At 39.8% G+C, this 19815-nt stretch overlaps 1 pseudogene; it reads right to left on the reverse strand.

Annotated features, from left to right (window-relative positions):
- Positions 1-19269, reverse strand: part of LOC138931193 (dedicator of cytokinesis protein 11-like) — a 34027-nt pseudogene extending 14758 nt beyond the window's left edge.
- Positions 19270-19815: the final 546 nt, after the last annotated feature.

The raw sequence follows: 19815 nt of genomic DNA on the forward strand, positions 1-19815 counted from the left end.
TTCAGAGCTGAAAAATACAATAACTGAAATGAAACATCACCAGAGGGATTCAAAGACACATTTCAGTGGGTGTAGCCAATGTGAAGATAAGATAATGTCAATGATGGATCAGAGGAACACAAAGGAAAAAATTGAAGAGGACAGAGGCTATGGAACCTGAGGAATATCATCCAGCAGGTGAACATGCACACTATGGGAGTCTTTGAAGGAGAAAAGAGAGAGAAAGGGGCAGGGAGACTATCTGAAGAAATAATGGGTGAAAACTCAAATCTTATGAAAGACACAAAAGTCAACAAACTCCAAGCAGGGTAACTAAAACAGATCCATGCTGAGACTTATGAAAATCAAATGTCAAAAGTCAAAGCCAAAGAGAGAATTTTTTTCTTTTTTAAAAAATTAATGTTTTTTAATTGAAGGCTAATTACTTTACTATGGCAAAGAGAGAATTTTGCAAGAAGTGAGAGACAAAGACTTGTCACATACAAGGGATCCTGAGTAAAAGGGTTGGATTTCTCATCAAAACTTTGGAGGTCAGGAGGCAGTGGACTTTAAAGAAAAAAACAAATCTATTAACCAAGAATTCTATATCTGGCAAAGCTGTCCTTAATAGTGAGGGAGAAATTAAGACATTCCCAGATAAAGAAAAGCTGAAGGAGTTCATTAACACTCAGTTCACTTCAGTTACTCAGTCGTGTCCTAACCTTTGCGACCCCATGGAATGCACCATGCCAGGCCCCCTGTTCCTCACCAACTCCCGGAGCTTGCTCAAACTTATGTCCACTGAGTCGGTGATGCCATCCAACCATCTCATCCTTTGTCATCCCCTTCTCCTCCCGCCTTCAATCTTTCCCAGCATCAGGACCTTTGCCAATGAGTCAGTTCTTCGCATCAGGTGGCCAAAGTATTGCAGTTTCGGCTTCAGCATCCGTCCTTCCAATGAATATTCAGGGTTGATTTCCTTTAGGATGGACTGGTTGGATCTCCTTGCAGTCCAAGGGACTCTCAAGAGTCTTCTCCAGCACCACAGTTCAAAAGCATCAATTGTTCTATGCTCAGCTTTCTTTATAGTCCAACTCTCAAATCCATACACGACTACTGGAAAAACCATAGCTTTGACTAGATGGACCTTTGTCAGCAAAGTAATGTCTCTGCTTTTTAATATGCTGTCTAGGTTGGTCATAGATTTTCTTCCAGTGAGGAAGCATCTTTTAATTTCATGGCTGCAGTCACCATCTGCAGTGATTTTGGAGCCCAGGAAAATGAAGCCTGTCACTGTTTCCATTGTTTTCCCATCAATTTGCCATGAAGTAGTGAGACGGGATGCCATGATCTTCATTCTTTGAATGCTGAGTTTTAAGCCAGCTTTTACACCACTAGGCTTGCCCCATATGAAACACCAAAGGGAGTCCTGCTGATCACAATGAAAGAACATCAGACAGTAATTCAAACCTGTATGAAGGTCTTGCTAAAGGTAAATCCATGGGTAATTATAAAATCTAGTATTATCATAACAATAGCAACATATTTCTCTTTTTTGATTGCCACATGATTTAAGAGACTTTACATTAAAATATTGTTGGTCTACAGAACTTTCCTGGTGGTCCAGTTGTTAAGAATCCTCCATCCATTGCAGGGGACATGGGTTCAATCACTGGTAGGGGAACTAAGATCTTGCTGCAGGACGACTAAGCCAGGGCACCACAACTAAAAAAGCCCCTGTACCACAAGTACTGAACCCATGTACTCTAGAGCCCACACTCTACAACAAAAGCAGCAATACACTGCATTAACAGAATGAAGGAAAAAGAAACAAACCACGATCATCTCTATCAATGCAGAAAATGCATTTGACAAAATTAACACCTTTTCATAATGAAAACACTCAACAGACTGGGAATACAAGGAAATGACTACAATCTGACCAAGGGCCACTGTGGAAAACCCATAGCAAACACTGTTTTCAATCCTGTGACAAGGGATAGAAATTTTCTTAGCAGCTTTTAAAACTTCTCCAAAAAGCTTATATTCAAAAATTCTTTCTTTTCTTTCCCATTAAATATATAGATTTCTCCAGAGAAACCTAAGGAAATAGTTGAAGATAATTATCTGCCTAAGAGAAAACATAGAAAAGAAATGAAAAAGAGGTCAAGACTGATTTTAACCTTATAAAAATAAAGTATATGGTAAAACATTCAAGAAGTACATGAGGGTACACTTGAAAAATAAATGTTTTTCTTCTCCCTAAGACTCTAGTCTATCTCCTTAGGGATAACTATTAACACTTTTGTATCATTCCATCTATGGCTGATTCATACTGAGGTATAGAAAAAAAAAACCTCACAATATTGTAAAGTAATTATCCTCCTATTAAAATAAGTAAATTAAAAAACAACTTTGTATCATTCCAGAAATTTCCTAAGCAGACACAAGTGAGTGTATGTAAATATCAGTTTTCACAAATGTAATCATCCTGCCCATAATGTCTGCATCTCACCTTTTTCTCTCAAGAATGTATCTTGGTTGGTTCGTATCAATCCTTATAAAATTTTTAAGTAGTTTACCTATATCCATTGTGAGGGTAGTACCATTTCCTTAACAGTATGGACACAGATTTTTTCCAGGTTTTTGTTATATAAACCTTATAGCAATAAACATCTTAAATGTACATCTTTGTGTACATTTACAAGATAAAATCTTAAATGCAAAAGTATTGGGTCCAACAAAACATACGTTTAAAATACTGGAAAATATTGCCCACTGTTCTTTAACCTGTTTGTGCCCTTAAGCAGATTTTGTTCTTTGGCAAGTAAAAGAGTGTTTTAAATTTTAACTTCACATATTAACAAAGAAGAAGGATTTTAAAAGTAGCAACTGCTTCTTTTCTCTGTTGCCTATGAAGAGTGACTGAAATATTGTATTTACAAAGAGGGTCAGGAGTCCAGCTGCCTGATGGTGGTTTTCATTAGTGCCTGTTGGCCAGGTTTTCAGAGGCAGCATAATGTAGAAAACTGCATGTTTTTCTGCAAGCCTGGCTTTCTAATAACTTTCCATTTGTAGTATCAGTAGTATGGTAGCAAGCCTAAAACTTGCTGGCTACAAAAGAGAAATTTCTCTATGGTCTTAATTCAATAAAACAACACAGAAGGCGGAAACTGATAAGAAGCAGAGAGGTTTTGCCAAATATTCATGAATTCTGGGCCTGTCAGTATACCTACTTTTAAATGTCCAAGGCATATGTTCAAGGTAAAATCATCTCCATAAGTTGTAGCTAAATTTACAAAGTGAAGAGATCATTTTCATGGTAGAAAATGAAGTGTCTTTACCATCGCCAAGGGCTTTTCACTCTGGCAATGCTGCAAGTGTTTTGCAGAGCACCATGCACATCACAGTCACTCGGTACGTATTTCTGGGGCCGGCAGATCTTGCACTGTATTAAAGGTCTTTCCTACCTTAAAAATCAGCTCTCATCCTGAACATGCCCATGGTGACTAAGGACAATCAGTCATTCCCATTGTGCTCTTCCGCAATTCTATCTGGAACTATGCGTTTCTAAGAAACGGCCTCTTTTGCTGGAACCTTTCTCATCCTTGCCTTGGCAGGGTCTAGTGGGATGGATCATCTTTAGATCAAGGCATCTCTCCTAAACCTACATCACTGCAAATGTAACTACTGAACTAAGGCTATCTTAAGAGTGAATGGTGTGTCATAAGATGATTTTTCTTTTAAAATCACATTTATTTATTATTATTTTTGGCTGCATTTGATCTTCTTTGCTGCGGTGTGTGGGCTTTCTCTAGTTGTCGTGAGCTGGGAGTACTCTCTAGTTGTGGTGTCCAGGATCCAGAGTGCAGGCACAGTAGCTTGGTGCACAGGTTTAGGTTCCCCACAGCATGTGGAATCCTCCTGGACCAGGGATCAAACCTGTGTCTCCATAATTGGCAGGCAAACTCTTGCCCACTAGACCACCAGAGAAGTCCCACCTGAGATGTTTTTAATCATAAAGTATGAAATTGACACTCATGCGGCACAACATTAACAATAATGGCTAACTTCTATTGAGCATGCTAGTTTCTATGTTATTATCAAATGCCTTCCTATATATCAGGAACTCTAATCACTTTCCATACACTGAATAATTTAATCCCTACAACTATCAAGGATGTACATTGTCACCCTCCTTATTTAACTTATATGCAGAGTACATCATGCAAAATGTCAGACTGGATGAAGCACAAGCTGGAATGAAGATTGCCAGGAGAAATATCAGTAACCTCAGGTATGCAGAGGACACCACCCTTATGACAGACAGTGAAGAGGAACTAAAGAGCTCTTGATGAAAGCGAAAGAGGAAAGTGATAAAGTTGGCTTAAAACTCAATATTCAAAAAATGAAGATCATGGCATCCTGTCCCACTACTTCATGGCAAATTGATGGGAAACAATGGAAACAGTGACAGGCTTTATTTTCTTGGGGTCCAAAATCACTGCAGATGGTGACTGCAGCCATGAAATTAAAAGATGCTTGCTCCACTGGAAGAAAAGCTATGACCAACCTAGACAGCATATTAAAAAGCAGAGACATTACTTTGCTGACAAAGGTCCATTTGGTCAAAGCTATGGTTTTTCCAGTAGTCATGTATAGATATGAGAGTTGGACTATAAAGAAAGCTGAGCACAGAACAGTTGATGCTTTTGAACTGTGGTGCTGGAGAAGACTCTTGAGAGTCCCTTGGACTGCGAGGAGATCCAATAAGTCCATCCTAAAGGAAATCAACCCTGAATATTCATTGGAAGGACTGATGCTGAAGCTGAAACTCCAAATCTTTGGCCACCTGATGCGAAGAACTGACTCACTGGCAAAGGCCGTGATGCTGGGAAAGATTGAAGGCAGGAGGAGAAGGGGATAACAATGGATGAGAATCTTGAATGGCAGCACCAACTCAATGGACATGAGTTTGAGCAAGCTCCGGGAGTTGATGAGGAACAAGGAAGCCTGGCGTGGTGCACTCCATGGGGTCGCAAAGAGTAGGTTACGACTGAGCTGAACTGAATTCATGCAACAACTCTATGAGGAAGGCACTATTATTAAGTTAATTTTACTAACGAGAACAATGAGGCCCAGAGAGGTTAAGTATATTCCCCATGGTCACACAGCTAGTAAAGTGGCAGAGAATGGAGATCTGAATCCTTCTCTCCGATTCCAAAGCCCCTGTCCTTTCTTTTAGGATCTGGAAAGACTCTATTTCCCATGCCTCTCCTCCACCAGTTAAAAAAGGAAAAAATCAGAAGCAATGTGCCACATCTGAAACTAATAAATACTGATTTCAAAATGCAGGGCAAGTTACTTCGTCTGAATCCTGAATTATTTTGACATTCTCTGTACCAAATTTTTCACCATAAAGTTTAACAAGTCTCAGGGACACCTCTGAGAGGCCAGTAAGCTCTTTATAGATGTACTCCTTTCCATCCCCTTCTTCAAAAAAAGACTATTATAAAGTTAAACATACAGTACATTACAAGCATTATAAGCAAATGCAGCATTTAGAGAACATCTACTAAGTAATCAGAAATAATGTAGTTGAAATAGATTTTAAACAATAGTTCTAGAAGCCACATGCATATATTGTAGCTGAAATAAATGAGAACTTTCAAACTAACCGTCATATGAGCATATCATTGGCCTAAAGGTTTTCACACTTCAGTTTTCATCACTTGCATACTTACCTGATTTTTATTTGAAAACTTTCAGTACTGGATATTAAATAAACACATAAGAAGCCTGACTGAAAATGAAACTGAAGGAAACGTTCAAATCTTATATGCTGTGCTCTGCCCTCTTGGACTAAATATAGAAACCAAAGTGAACATTACATGAGAAAAGGGTCACACCTGCTGTTGGGACAGGTGCTTTACCCAGACAGAATCCTAGAACCAGTAGCTGCTGCTATGGTAACCTAATAATTCAAGGTGAATGTTTAAAAAGGAAAGCAACTTGATGAACTACAGTATACTTACTGGGCCATAAAAGGCAACTCTGAAGAAGGTGCCTGAAAGTCTTTTCTTTGCGTGCATAACCTCCAAAATTTTTGTGTAAGTTCCATGAAGAGTTCTATAAACTTAAGTTTCTGAAAATATGAGAATTAACAAATTAGCTTTATTTTTTGGTTAGTTATGAAATGTCTACAATAAATGCATAAGGGGAAAAAAGCAATACCGTTTCCTTTTCAAAATGGTCTTGGTGGGTCACTCACACTCCCTTTGCCCATGGTCACAGAAAAAATGCCTTAACAACTTTAGGTGAGAGGGTAGAGCTTAAAATGGTCAAATAACACTGTAATTCTAAATATCATGCTTCATGTCATTCATATATCAATGGCAGCATATACATTAAAACTACTGCGTTATTGACTACTTTTTTCTTATGTCTGAATTGTTGTAACTGAAAAGGAAGCAAAATGCTTTGCTTGAGCCCTAAGGTGGAAAGATGGGAATAAATGATCATGCAAACTTTAAGTGAGGAAAGTAAAATGCAGACACAAAAATAACGGCAAAAGCCTGAGTGGGGAATGCTTTTATAACAAGCTCACAGACACTTCCAAAAAATATATTCTTCTACACGCTCAGAAAAGGGAATGTACTATGCAAAGAACATTATCTCAAATGTGAAAAGACACCATACAGAACAGGATAAAATATTTGCAAATCACATATCTGATGTTTTCTTATCCAAAAAAATATAAGGAACTCTCATAGTTCAACAACAAAATGACAAACAACCCAATTTAAAAGTGAGCAAAGGACTTGAATAGACATCTCTCCAGAGACTATATGAAAACCGCCAACAAAGACATGAAAAGCTATTCAAAATCGTGATTCATTAAGGAAATAGAAAGCAAAACCACAATGTGACACCATTTCACATTCACTAGGATGCCACATTACTAGGTTCTAAGAAGAAGCCCCAAACACAAGTGCCAATCAGAGGTGCTGGTGGGAAGGTAAAGGGGACGACAATTTGGTGGTTTCTCAAAGTTAACAGAATTACTCTGTGACTCAGCAATTCCCCTCTTAGGTATTTATCCAAGGTAAACAAAACCATGCCCATACCGAAACTTACTCATAACTGTTTACAACAGCTCTGTTTATAATAGCCAAAATGTGGAAACAACCCAAACATACAAATTTTGGCATAGCCATACCATGGAATATCATTCAGCCATGAAAAAGGAATGAAGTTCTGATCTAAGTTACAACTTGAATGAACCTCTAAATATTATGCTAAGTAAAAGAAGCCAGACACAAAAGGTCACATCTTGCATTCATCTTTTTTATGACACATCCAGAAGAGGCAAATCCATAGACGGAAAGCAGATTAGTGGTCACCAGCGGGGTGAGGGATGGGGTGAAGAGTGATTCCTGGGAGGAGACGGAGATTTTTCTGGGAAGATAAAAATGTTTTGAAACTAGAGACAGGTGGTTGGAGCGTAATATTAAGACTGCACTAAATGCTACTGAACTGCAAACTACAAAATGGTTCATTGTACGCTGGTGAATTTCATTTCAATGCTAAAAGGGCAGACCAGAAGCAGATGTTCTTTCTTTCACATTCTTTCCATACTATCTTCTGCAGTTGAAGCCAATCTGAGGGAAGTGTTCCTCCCTTTATGGCTACTGTGGTTGACACTTTTCAGCTCATCCCATAAAGAACACTGAAGAATTACTTCATCCCATGCAGGATGCTTCAGAATCTATTCAGATGCTTGCCTCTCTACAAGGAAATAGGAGTAGTTCCCCAATAGAAACTATTGTTTCCTTTAATATGTAGGGAATATATATTTTTCTTTTTTCCCTATTAGTCAAGTGAGTAGCAGAATATTCTCTGGGTTTCTAATAACCTGGTCTTCAACTTGAGAGTAAGAGAGCAGGTACTTTGGCACTTTTACAAAGGTTCCTAGGAGGCAATGCTTTGACGGAAAGAGCAATGCCAATTCTTGTCTTGTCTCATAAGCTATTGTTTGTCATCAGCAGGACATAGATTTAATTACTTAACTCATTTTTAATATAATCACTTGAAATCCACTATGATTTTTCAGGCATGTCCCCATATACAGCAAAAGCAGGGCAAAGAGTAGGAAGACCCAGAATCCAGGAAGAAACAGTGAGTTTGATAAGAGCCAATTTTGAAAAGAGATTAGAACGCTACACAGATGACATTAAATGTATTTTTTTACTCTGGGACCCTTCAACAATGAAAGGCTACTTGCTACATATATTTAAGGATAAACTGATTTGTTTTTAAAAATGGCTTGAGTCTTAAATCACCGCTTTCCAGCATAGCAGGGGTAGAAAATTATGATATAGACTCAGATTCTTGAATATAATAAGTCCTGTTGAGTGCTGGTGGCAACAGCTATACTACTGTTCTTTAGTAATTCCCCTCGATCAAAGATTTATGTGGCAGACAAAACTGGAAAAGCTCCTCATAAAAGGGTAATTCCTAGGAACTTATTATCTCCACTACTGTCATCTGTTAGCACCTTAGTCTCACCATCAAATTGCACAGCATAGAATTACACCTATATCTCTTCCCAGACATCATGGAAATCCAGTAACTTTTTGTTTTTAGTGAGGACAACATGGATTATTCTTTGCCATGAGTGGAGAAGGGGAGATTGCTAGTAAAAATGCTGTAGGAACAACTGGCATAATGTTAATTCCAATATATATTTTAAACATTGCATCCTTAATTTCATTTGGTTTTTCCAGTGGTCATGTATGGATGTGAGAGTTGGACTGTGAAGAAAGCTGAGTGCTGAAGAATTGATGCTTTTGAACTGTGGTGTTGGAGAAGACTCTTGAGAGTCCCTTGGACTGAAAGGAGATCCAACCAGTCCATTCTGAAGGAGATCAGCCCTGGGATTTCTTTGGAAGGACTGATGCTAAGCTGAAACTCCAGTACTTTGGCCACCTCATACAAAGTGTTGACTCATTGGAAAAGACTCTGATGCTGGGAGGGATTGAGGGCAGGAGGAGAAGGGGACGACCGAGGATGAGATGGCTGGATGGCATCACTGACTCGATGGACGTGAGTCTGAGTGAACTCTGGGTGTTGGTGATGGACAGGGAGGCCTGGTGTGCTGCGATTCATGGGGTCACAAAGAGTCGGACACGACTGAGCGACTGAACTGAACTGAACTGAAGGAAGGACTGTAATTTTAGGACATTTCAGCGTTTTTTAAAGATAGCAACTTAAGACCAAAATAAAATATATAGGTGCATGGTGCAAACATATCAGGTACATACCTCAAACTCTCGACGATTCTCATAAATTGTAATGATCAACTTGGAAATTTCAGAAATTACTTTGTAACGCTCTGCTTTCCATAAGCCATCCACACAATGTTCCAGCAACTCCAGCAAAACTTCCTGCATTGAGAAAAAAATGTAATGAGGAATTAGAGATAATTTTAGAGCTCTGGGCAAATGTAGCTTGAACTATTTCAAATGAATAAAAAACAGAATGTACTACATTTAAGGAAATGTACAGAAGGAGTATTGTTGTGTGACTATATTTTCTAAATGACATACTTGAAATATTTGGTATTGAAACCACATTCTTAAAAGTATGAAATGAATATTGACAATAGTAAACTACTATTTACTTTGTTTTGCACATAATCAAGATGTAATCCATAGTTACAAATGGTTAACATGTTGAGAAGTATTTTCCAAACTGAGGATATTAAATTTCTAGCACAGTAAATACCACTAAGCCTATAAAGGTCCATGATTTTTGATTTCTACTAAAATTATATTTACACACAGTTAATAGAGTCTTAAGGGAATTTCACAATTTTCAAGCTGCTACATCAGTGACATCAGTGTTCATTAAATGATGTGATTTTGGTCTCATTCCTAACTGTTGGTTCTAAAACTAGTGAGAATGATAATATAATACCTCAAGATAGAGATCTTTTTGCCATAATAACAGCTTCTATAAAACAACCATCATCTCATGTTCTCAACAATGAAAGGATGATGCCAATTACTCATACTATCCATAAGTCTGAACAGTTTGTTTCTATCTTAAAGAGATGAATTTCAGACCTATAGAAGTGACTGCTACAATGGCTCTTAAAGTATGTCTGTAGTCAATTCTGAATTCATCTTTTTTCTAAACTAGCTCTTTCCCTTGCATTTCCTACCTAACCAGGGGTCATATCCTATAGACTCTGAACTAGAAAACTAAAAGCAATTTTGACTTTACTCTTTGTTGTAAGTTGAACTGTGTCCCTCACAAGGATACGCTGAAGCCCTAACTTCCACTGCCTCCAAATGTAACCTTATTTGGAAATAGGGTCACTGGTGATAACAATGAGTGAAGTTGATGTCATACTTGAGTGACTTATTTGCAGCAGTGATTTACTGGGTGAGCCTTACTCCAAAAGGACAGAGACAAACAGGGAGAGCACCATGTGACTACAGAGGCAGTGACTGGAGTAATGTCACTACGAGCCAAGGAAATCCAAGACCAACAGCCACCATCAGAGCTAGGAGGAGGCAAGGAAGGCTGCTACCCAGAGTCTCAGAGGGAACAGGGCCCTGCTGACACCTTGATTTCCAACCTCTGGACTCTAGAACTGTGAGACAATAAAGTTCTATTATTTTAAATCACCCAGTTTGTGTACGTTGTTATGGCAACTCTAGGAAACTAATACACTCTCAGTCTTGACTCATCCTCTAATCAGTTCATCGTCAAGTTCTGCCACTTTCACTTCCTAAATATTTCTCAAATCTGACCCTTCCTCTCCATTTCTATACTCGTTTCTAAGGTTCAAGATGTCATTATTGTTTTCTAACAGATCTTCCTGCCTCCAGCCTTGGCACTTTCAAATCTATCCTCCACAAATCTGCCAGAGGGTTTTGATTAAAATACAAACCAGACTACATCCCTCTTCCCTTGTAATCTCATGGCTCCCCATCATTTGCAGAACTAAGGACAAATTCCTTCATTTGGCACATAAGGTTTGCAGCGATCTGGCTGATAGTTTATAAAATCATCACTCCTCAAGCTAGCCTTGTACTTTATGTCCAGCACTGATGAACTACTATTAGTTTCTCGGAAGCACCATGGTGTTGTCTTAACTTTGTGCCTTTGTCCACTCTGTACCCTCGTGTCCTTTAATCCCTTTCACTTAGTTAACCCTGTAAGAAAAGTTAGATTTCACCTCTTCCAGGATCCTTCGCCTGAATAACACAGAGTAGCGACACAAGAGGCCTATTTTTCTTACTATGATACTACATTGGGTGGATGTTTATCACTATATTTGCCCGTTATATAAGTATCTGACTTTACAAGTAGGCTGTGACTCTTTAAGTGTAGGGACAACATATTTATTATACTGTATTTTTCAGTCACTAGCAGGGTGGTAGTAAATAGATGTTCATTAAATATTGCTACTTGAATAATCTATATATTAACATTTAATAGTTAAATTTTCTATCAACAGTAGAAAGTAGGAACACTGGGGAAAAAAAAATCTATTAAAAACTAGTAATGTTTGTCCCAGGAATGTAAAGTTGGTTTACAATTAGCAAAAATCCAATGTAAACAGAAAGAGCCATGTAAACAGAAAAAGAATTTGCAAAAATTCAGTATCCCTTCACAGTGTTAAAAAAGAATCCACCCAGAATAGGGAATCGAAGAGATTGTTCTCAATCCGATAAAGAGCATTTATTAAAAACCTGCAGCCTGAACACTCTTCTCCTCAATTTGGGAACAAGTCAAACTGTCTTCTCTTATCATTTCTATTCACATTGTGCTGAAGGTGCTAGCCAGTGTAAGAAGGCAAGAGAGAAAGAAAGAGAGAAGGGAAAGAGATCAGGAAATGTGAAACTATCTTTCTGTGCAGACGACATGATGGTGTATGTAGAAAATCCTAAGGAATATACAAACTACTAAAACAAGTAGGAGGATTTAGCAAGGTTGCAGATCATAAGATCACCATACAGAAACACTGTATTTATGTACACTGCTGCTGCTGCTGCTGCTGCTAAGTCGCTTCAGTCATGTCTGACTCTGTGTGACCCCACAGTCAGCAGCCCAACAGGCTCCTCTGTCCCTGGGATTCTCCAGGCAAAAATACTGGAGTGGGTGGCCATTTCCTTCTCCAATGCATGAAAGTGAAAAGTAAAAGTGAAGTCGCTCAGTCGTGTCCAACTCTCAGTGACCCCATGGACCACAGCCTACCAGGCTTCTCCATCCATGGGATTCTCCAGGCAAGAATACTGGAGTGGGCTGCCATTGCCTGTTCCAATTTATGTATACTAGCAACAACAAATTGAAAAATAAGATTAAAAAACCAAACAATACTATTTCCAGTAGCATCAGAACATCCATTATCTAACAAAATATCCAGGAAAGGACTTCTACTCTGAAAAAGCACAAAATATTGCTGGGTGAAATTAAAAACCTAAACAAGACTTGATTGAAAGACTCAGTATTGTTCAAGCTATCCATTCTCCACGTAGTGATATATAAATGTAGCAAAAGCTCGACAAAGCTTCCAGCAGGCTATTTTGAGGAAAGAGAAAAGATGATCTGAAATTCTATATGGAAATCAAAGGATACAGAATAGCCAAAGTGACTTTGAAAAAGAACACTTGAAGGACTAACACTATATTATTCCATAACTGACAAACTTGCAGCAATCAAGAGTGTGATATTGGTATCAACATGGTCAAATAGATCAGTGGCACAAAACAGAGTCTAGAAATAGATCACAAACATATAAAGAACTGAAATTTAACTAAGGTGCCAAAGAAATTCAGCAGGGGTAAAAGAAGATTTATTTCTCCCCAAATGGTGTGGACAATGTAAAATACCTGTCTACAAAGAATGAATCTTGACTTCTATCTCATTATATGCTCAAAAATGAATTCTAAAGAGACTATAGACCCAAACATAAAACTCAGGAACAAAGTTCATAGCAGAACATGTCAGGCAATATCTTCACAGTCTCGAGGTAAGGAAGGATTTTTTAGACCAAATATACACCCCCACCCACACACACACAAATAAACCATAAAAGAGTAAATTGGACTTTATCAAAATCAAAACTTTCTGCTCAATAAAAGACTTACTGAAGAAAACACATAAACGAATCCAACACTGGTAAATAATCTGCAGCACATATATCTGACGATGGGCTTATATCCAGAATATACAAATAACTCCCATAAATCAACAACAACAAAAAGAATAATGCAATTTCTAAAACGGGCAAAAGAATTGAACAAACATTCCACAAAAGATAAATGAAACACAAAGACGCGTGATACCACTTCCTGTCTACTAGGATGGCAAAAATATGAAAAGATTAGCAACAGCTAATGGTGGTGAGGAAGTGAAGCAGCTGGAACTCTCATCCATTGTTGCTGGGATATAAAATGGTCAAACTACTTTTAAAAACTGACAATTTCATATAAAGTTACATAGAAAACTTCCCGAGGAACCAGCAGGGTATTTACTCAAGAACAATTAAAGCATATGTCCATAAAAGGTCACAGATAAGAATGTTTAAAGCAGCCTTATTCATAACAGTCCCAAATTGGAAGCAATCCAAAATCCTTCCACTGGAGAATGGGTTTTAAAATGTTATATCGAGAGAACAGAATATTTAGCCAGGAAGAAGAACTTATGATTTACTCCACAACATGGATGTATCTCAAAAAATTTCTGCCAACCAAAAGAGGCAGATACAAAAGGTAGATACTGAATGATTTCATTTTTATGACACCAAATACTGTTAAAAACTAATCTACATCAGATATTGGGGCCGGGCAGACTGACGGGAAATGGGCGCAATGGAACTTTCTGGGCTAATGCACATGTTCTACTTTTTGGTTTCTCGTGACAATGTGTTACCATGGTGTTATATGGGTGTAGACAACTGTCAAAATCCATCAAGTTGTGTGCATTTTACGGTATGTTAATTTATCTTTAAAACTATTTCAACTCAAAAGTCAGAAATGCAGTCGTAAAAACAAATTAAGTCATTAATGGGTTAATTCACCTACTTAAAGAAGCCACTAAATGAACAATAGTTTGTATCTTTCATTTCAATAAAACTTGTAAATCAGTGAGAGTTATTTTCCATTGGCTAGGGCACGAGGAGGGAGAAGGCAATGGCACCCCACTCCAGTACTCTTACCTGGAAAATCCCATGGGCAGAGGAGCCTGGTGGGCTGCAGTCCATGGGGTCGCTAGGAGTCGGACACGACTGAGCGACTTCACTTTCACTTTTCACTTTCATGCATTGGAGAAGGAAATGGCAACCCACTCCAGTGTTCCTGCCTGGAGAATCCCAGGGATGGGGGAGCCTGGTGGGCTGCCATCTCTGGGGTCGCACAGAGTCGGACACGACTGAAGCGACTTCGCAGCAGCAGCAGCAGCAGCGCACGAGGAAGAAGCCCTATTATATAAACCGAAACATAAAATGGCACTATGGAGAATATCATTCTATCTGTATACCTGAAATGAAAAGCACATATAAATTATTACTGTAGAACACAAAAGAGTTCCAACAAATGTGTTTACATAGGAAACTGATTATACTTCTTGAGTAATAAGAAATATTACTACTTTCCATTAGAGCACAAAAAAGGGTCAGGCTTAAGGCCACTTCTATGACTAAGCTGAAGCTGCTGTTTGGAAAAAAGGACATAACTGCAGTTGTGCTAATCCATTTATCTCCCATGAACTCCCTGGAATCTTCCTGCTCTGAGCCCACACAAACTGGACATCTTACATGAAAATCATCTAAGTCTAACTAAAACCCCCAAAATGAATTAATTTACCCCAGGCTTCACAGTCAAGCAATGAACTGGGATTAAAATTCAAGGATCTGATTCTCTGTTATGATTAATTGATCCAGCAAACACATTTTAAACATCAAGTTTTCTAAGTTCTGGGAGTAAAAGCCAAGTTTACTATCTAGTTGGTCAGTGATAAAGCCTGACATTTATGTAGCACCTAATCACTTATAAAGAACCTTCATGCTTATTGTGAAGTGATAAGGATAGTATTATTATCTTTATTTTATTATTTTTCACTTAAGAAATATCTATTGATTTCATACTATGTGCTAATCATTTGGGACTTCCCTGGTGGTGCAGATGCTGAAGAATCTGCCTGTAATGCAGGAGACCCAGGTTTGATCCCTGGGTCGGGAAGAGACCCTGGAGAAGGAAATGACAACCCACTCCAGCATTTTTGAGGCTAGACAGGCTCCTACTGTTATGAATCTTTTTTTTTTTATTTAATTGGAGGATAATCACTTTACAATGTAGTGTTCATTTCTGTCACACAACATGAGTCAGTCATTAAGAGTGTGTGTGTGTGTGTGTGTGTGTGTGTGTGTGTATACCCTCTCTCTTGAGCCTGCCTCCCACCCCCAGCTCCTAGCCCTCTAGGTCATCACGGAGCACCGGGTTGAGCTCCCTGTGTATACAGCAACTTCAAACTAGCTGTCTGTTTTACATATGCTCAAGTATACGTTTTAATGGTACTCTCTCAATTCATCCCACCCTCTCTTTTCCCCGACTGTGTCCACAAGTCCGCTCTCTACATCCGTGCCTCTAGTTATACTGCTGAGGAGACAGTCATAGAGAAGTAGTAGGCAAAAAACAAGAGGTAGGCGGTAAAGCTTCTAGGCACAGATCATTTTAGTGAAATGAACCAAAGCTAGCTTGAAATTGCTTATATTTAAAAAATACAGTTCATAGAGTGCAAAGTGTGTCTCTATCACTTTAAGCTGCTGCTTTTTATGTTTCTTAATACTACCTTAAAAAATTCATTTCTGTGGGCCTGCAAGCACTTCAGTCGCCTCCTTTTGTTGTTTCTTTGCTTGGTCTTCACATTCCTTAAATGTGAACGTCACTGTGATTCAGTTCTTGGTTCTCTGGTCTTCACTTGCTATATTATCTCCCATTATCAGTGTGCTTTGCTTCTCACACAGCTATGACTTCCAGATGTAGCTCCGCAACCCTGATCTCTCTCTTTAGATTCAGTTCTTAATGTCTAATGACCTGATGTTGTTTCCATTTCAATAACCTTCTACTGATACTTCAGATTGAACACTCATCAAAACATGGAATTCAACACCTTCCCTGTAAAATCATCCATCCATCTTTTCTCTATAAATATCCAAACCTGAAATCTCAGTGCTACTTTTGACTCTTCTCCTATATAGCCAGCAAGTCTTCCTCTTTTCCTCAGTGGTCCCTGAACCTGTCACAAGCTGGGTTTAGGCCTGGCTGCTTCACAACTGGACACTTAGGGCAGGCCACATTCCAGCCTCTGCCCCCAGCCACCATCCATCAACCTCCAATACATTTCCTTTGCTTTTCGCGTCTCTTCTTTTCACAGCTATTTGTAAGGCCTCCCCAGACAGCCATTTTGCTTTTTTGCATTTCTTTTCCATGGGGATGGTCTTGATCCCTGTCTCCTGTACAATGTCACGAACCTCATTCCATAGTTCATCAGGCACTCTATCTATCAGATCTAGACCCTTAAATCTATTTCTCACTTCCACTATATAATCATAAGGGATTTGATTTAGGTCATACCTGAATGGTCTAGCGGTTTTCCCTACTTTCTTCAATTTCAGTCTGAATTTGTCAATAAGGAGTTCATGATCTGAGCCACAGTCAGCTCCCGGTCTTGTTTTTGTTGACTGTATAGAGCTTCTCCATCTTTGGCTGTAAAGAATATAATCAATCTGATGTCGGTGTTGACCATCTGGTGATGTCCATGTGTAGGGTCTTCTCTTGTGTTGTTGGAAGAGGGTGTTTGCTATGACCAGTGCATTTTCTTGGCAAAACTCTATTAGACTTTGCCCTGCTTCATTCCACATTCCAAGGCCAAATTTGCCTGTTACTCCAGGTGTTTCTTGACTTCCTACTTTTGCATTCCAGTCCCCTATAATGAAAAGGACATCTTTTTTGGGTGTTAGTTCTAAAAGATCTTGTAGGTCTTCATAAAACTGTTCAACTTCAGTTTCTTCAGCGTTACTGGTTGGGGCATAGACTTGGATAACTGTCATATTGAATGGTTTGCCTTGGAGACGAACAGAGATCATTCTGTCATTTTTGAGATTGCATCCAAGTACTGCATTTTGGACTCTTCTGTTGACCATGATGGCTACTCCATTTCTTCTGAGGGATTCCTGCCCACAGTAGTAGATATAATGGTCATCTGAGTTAAATTCACCCATTCCAGTCCATTTTAGTTTGCAGATTCCTAGAATGTCAATGTTCACCCTTGCCATCTCTTGTTTGACCACTTCCAATTTGCCTTGATTCATGGACCTGACATTCCAGGTTCCTATGCAATATTGCTCTTTACAGCATCGGACCTTGCTTCTATCACCAGTCACATCCACAACTGGGTATTGTTTTTGCTTTGGCTCTATCCATTCATTCTTTCTGGAGTTATTTCTCCACTGATCTCCAGGAGCATATTGGGTACCTAATGACCTGGGGAGTTCCTCTTTTGGTATCCTATCATTTTGCCTTTTCATACTGTTAATGGGGTTCTCAAGGCAAGAATACTGTAGTGGCTTGCCATTCCCTTCTCCAGTGGACCACATTTTGTCAGGCCTCTCCACTATGACCCGCCTGTCTTGGGTTGCCCCGCAGGCATGGCTTGGTTTCATTGAGTTAGACAAGGCTGTGGTCCTAGTGTGATAAGATTGACTAGTTTTCTGTGAGTATGGTTTCAGTGTGTCTGCCCTCTGATGCCCTCTTGCAACACTTACCATCTTACTTGGGTTTCTCTTACCTTGGCCTGGGGTATTTCTTCACGGCTGCTCCAGCAAAGCACAGCTGCTGTTCCTTACCTTGGATGAGGGGTATCTCCTTACAGCCACCATTCCTGACCTTCAACGTGGGATAGCTCCTCTAGACCCTCCTGTGCGTGGGCAGCCACCACTCCTGGGTTGCTCCTCCCGGCCGCTGGCCCTGTCCTCGGGCGTGGGTGGCTCCTCCCAGCTGCCTCCCCTGGCCTCCGGCTCGGGGTGGCTCCTTAAGGTCACCGCCCCTGGCCTCGGGCGTGAGGTGGCTTCTCCTGGCCGCCCCTGATCTCGGATGCGGGGTGTCTCCTCCCGGCTGCCACTGGCCTCGGACATGGGGTAGCTCCTCCTGGCCGCCGCCCTTACCTCGGACACGGGATGTCTCCTCCCGGCCGCCACTGACCTCGGACGAGGGGTAGCTACTCCCGGCCGCCGCCCCTGACCTCAGATGCGGGGTAGTTCCTCCCAGCTGCTGCCCCTGACCTCGGATGCAGGGTAGCTCCTCTCGGCCGCTGCCCCTGACCTCGGATGCAGGGTAGCTCCTCTCGGCTGCTGCCCCTGACCTCGGATGCAGGGCAGCTCCTCTCGGCCGTCCCTGCGCCGTCACAGCCCGGCACTCTAGGCCGCTGCCCCCGACCTCGGACGTGGGGTAGCTCCTCTCGGCTGTGCTTAGTGAGCCAGCTCGCAGCCGCCTGCGCTTAGTGTTCCCCCAAAGTTATCGCTTACCTTTGATTCTGCAGGGAACACACTGTCTGTATCTTTCAAATGGCACTGTCTGTCTTCTCTCTATTTTGTGTAGGTGGGTAGTCTCTTTAGGTAGACATTGGACGCCAGGGAATCAGCATATCTAATTACTTTATAGCTCTTCTATCACCAAGTCCAAAGCGTTGCTCATAAGTCAGTGCTCAACAAATATTTATTGACTGAGTGACAACTGCAGCAGTTTACTATCCATCTGAAACTCAGAGCAGAAATTCTTCATCTTTAAAAGAGGAGAAGATGCCTCCTCTCCTTAGCTGTTACATTGTTAACTCTATTTTTTATGGAGATGTCTCACTGCGGTCTGGTTCTAGGAAGGTGATTGGACGATGATATATGGTATATTTTTAAAACTAGACAGTAAGAACTGTTGCAGAGATAGGGCTCCACATTCCAAAAAGGGACATCTGTTCCCCCAGTAGTTTTAATCCTTATAGTTCATCAACCCTTAGTTACCTTTCAAATTAAGTTAGCTGTAATAATTTCTTAATTTTAAATATATTTAAAGCAGTTACATTCATCTAACTGGCAATGTAGACCCTGGAGTCTTACTTCACTATAATGGACATCCAACATTCCAGCATCCTCTTTCATTGCTCCTTCTTCATCAGTGTTGGGAGTAATATTCTTGAAGGCTGAACATCCATTAGGGAATAATTCTGTGTGAATAAAACGCAGTGAAATAAATTTACTTTTTAAAATCTTTTGAAAATGAAAGACTTGTATTCATTAGTTATCCTTTAAAATATATACATATTTTTGGTAAGGAACATAGCCGTAAGTGTAATTTTCAGTTACAAACCACCCCCCACCCCGCAATTTTAACAATTCTCTCTCTCTGCTCTACCTCCTACCAGTCTTTTCCCCAAACATTGAGCTCAAGGTACTTACAAATAAGTGTCATTCTCTGACTATGCCTCATCTGCAATGCCTACTATAGTAAATGTTTTCCTAATGTGATCTAAAAATTGTTAGTAACACTTTGATCCTGTGTATGTTTATCATCTATTGCCTAAACAAAAAGGGCATGTACTTTTCAGGTAAACAGTGATGAGCTTTTGTAATCATCTCTAGTTCCTTGTTTTACTGAATAATTGGAAAAATGGCCTAGGACTTGTAAAGAGAGGCAGGAAATAGAATTGATGCCAGGGATGAAGCATCCTTGGATGGGGTACTGGAAGAACTAGAGTTTTTGGCATTAGATA

Source organism: Ovis canadensis, chromosome X, assembly GCF_042477335.2.
Source record: "Ovis canadensis isolate MfBH-ARS-UI-01 breed Bighorn chromosome X, ARS-UI_OviCan_v2, whole genome shotgun sequence".
NCBI lineage: Eukaryota > Metazoa > Chordata > Mammalia > Artiodactyla > Bovidae > Ovis > Ovis canadensis.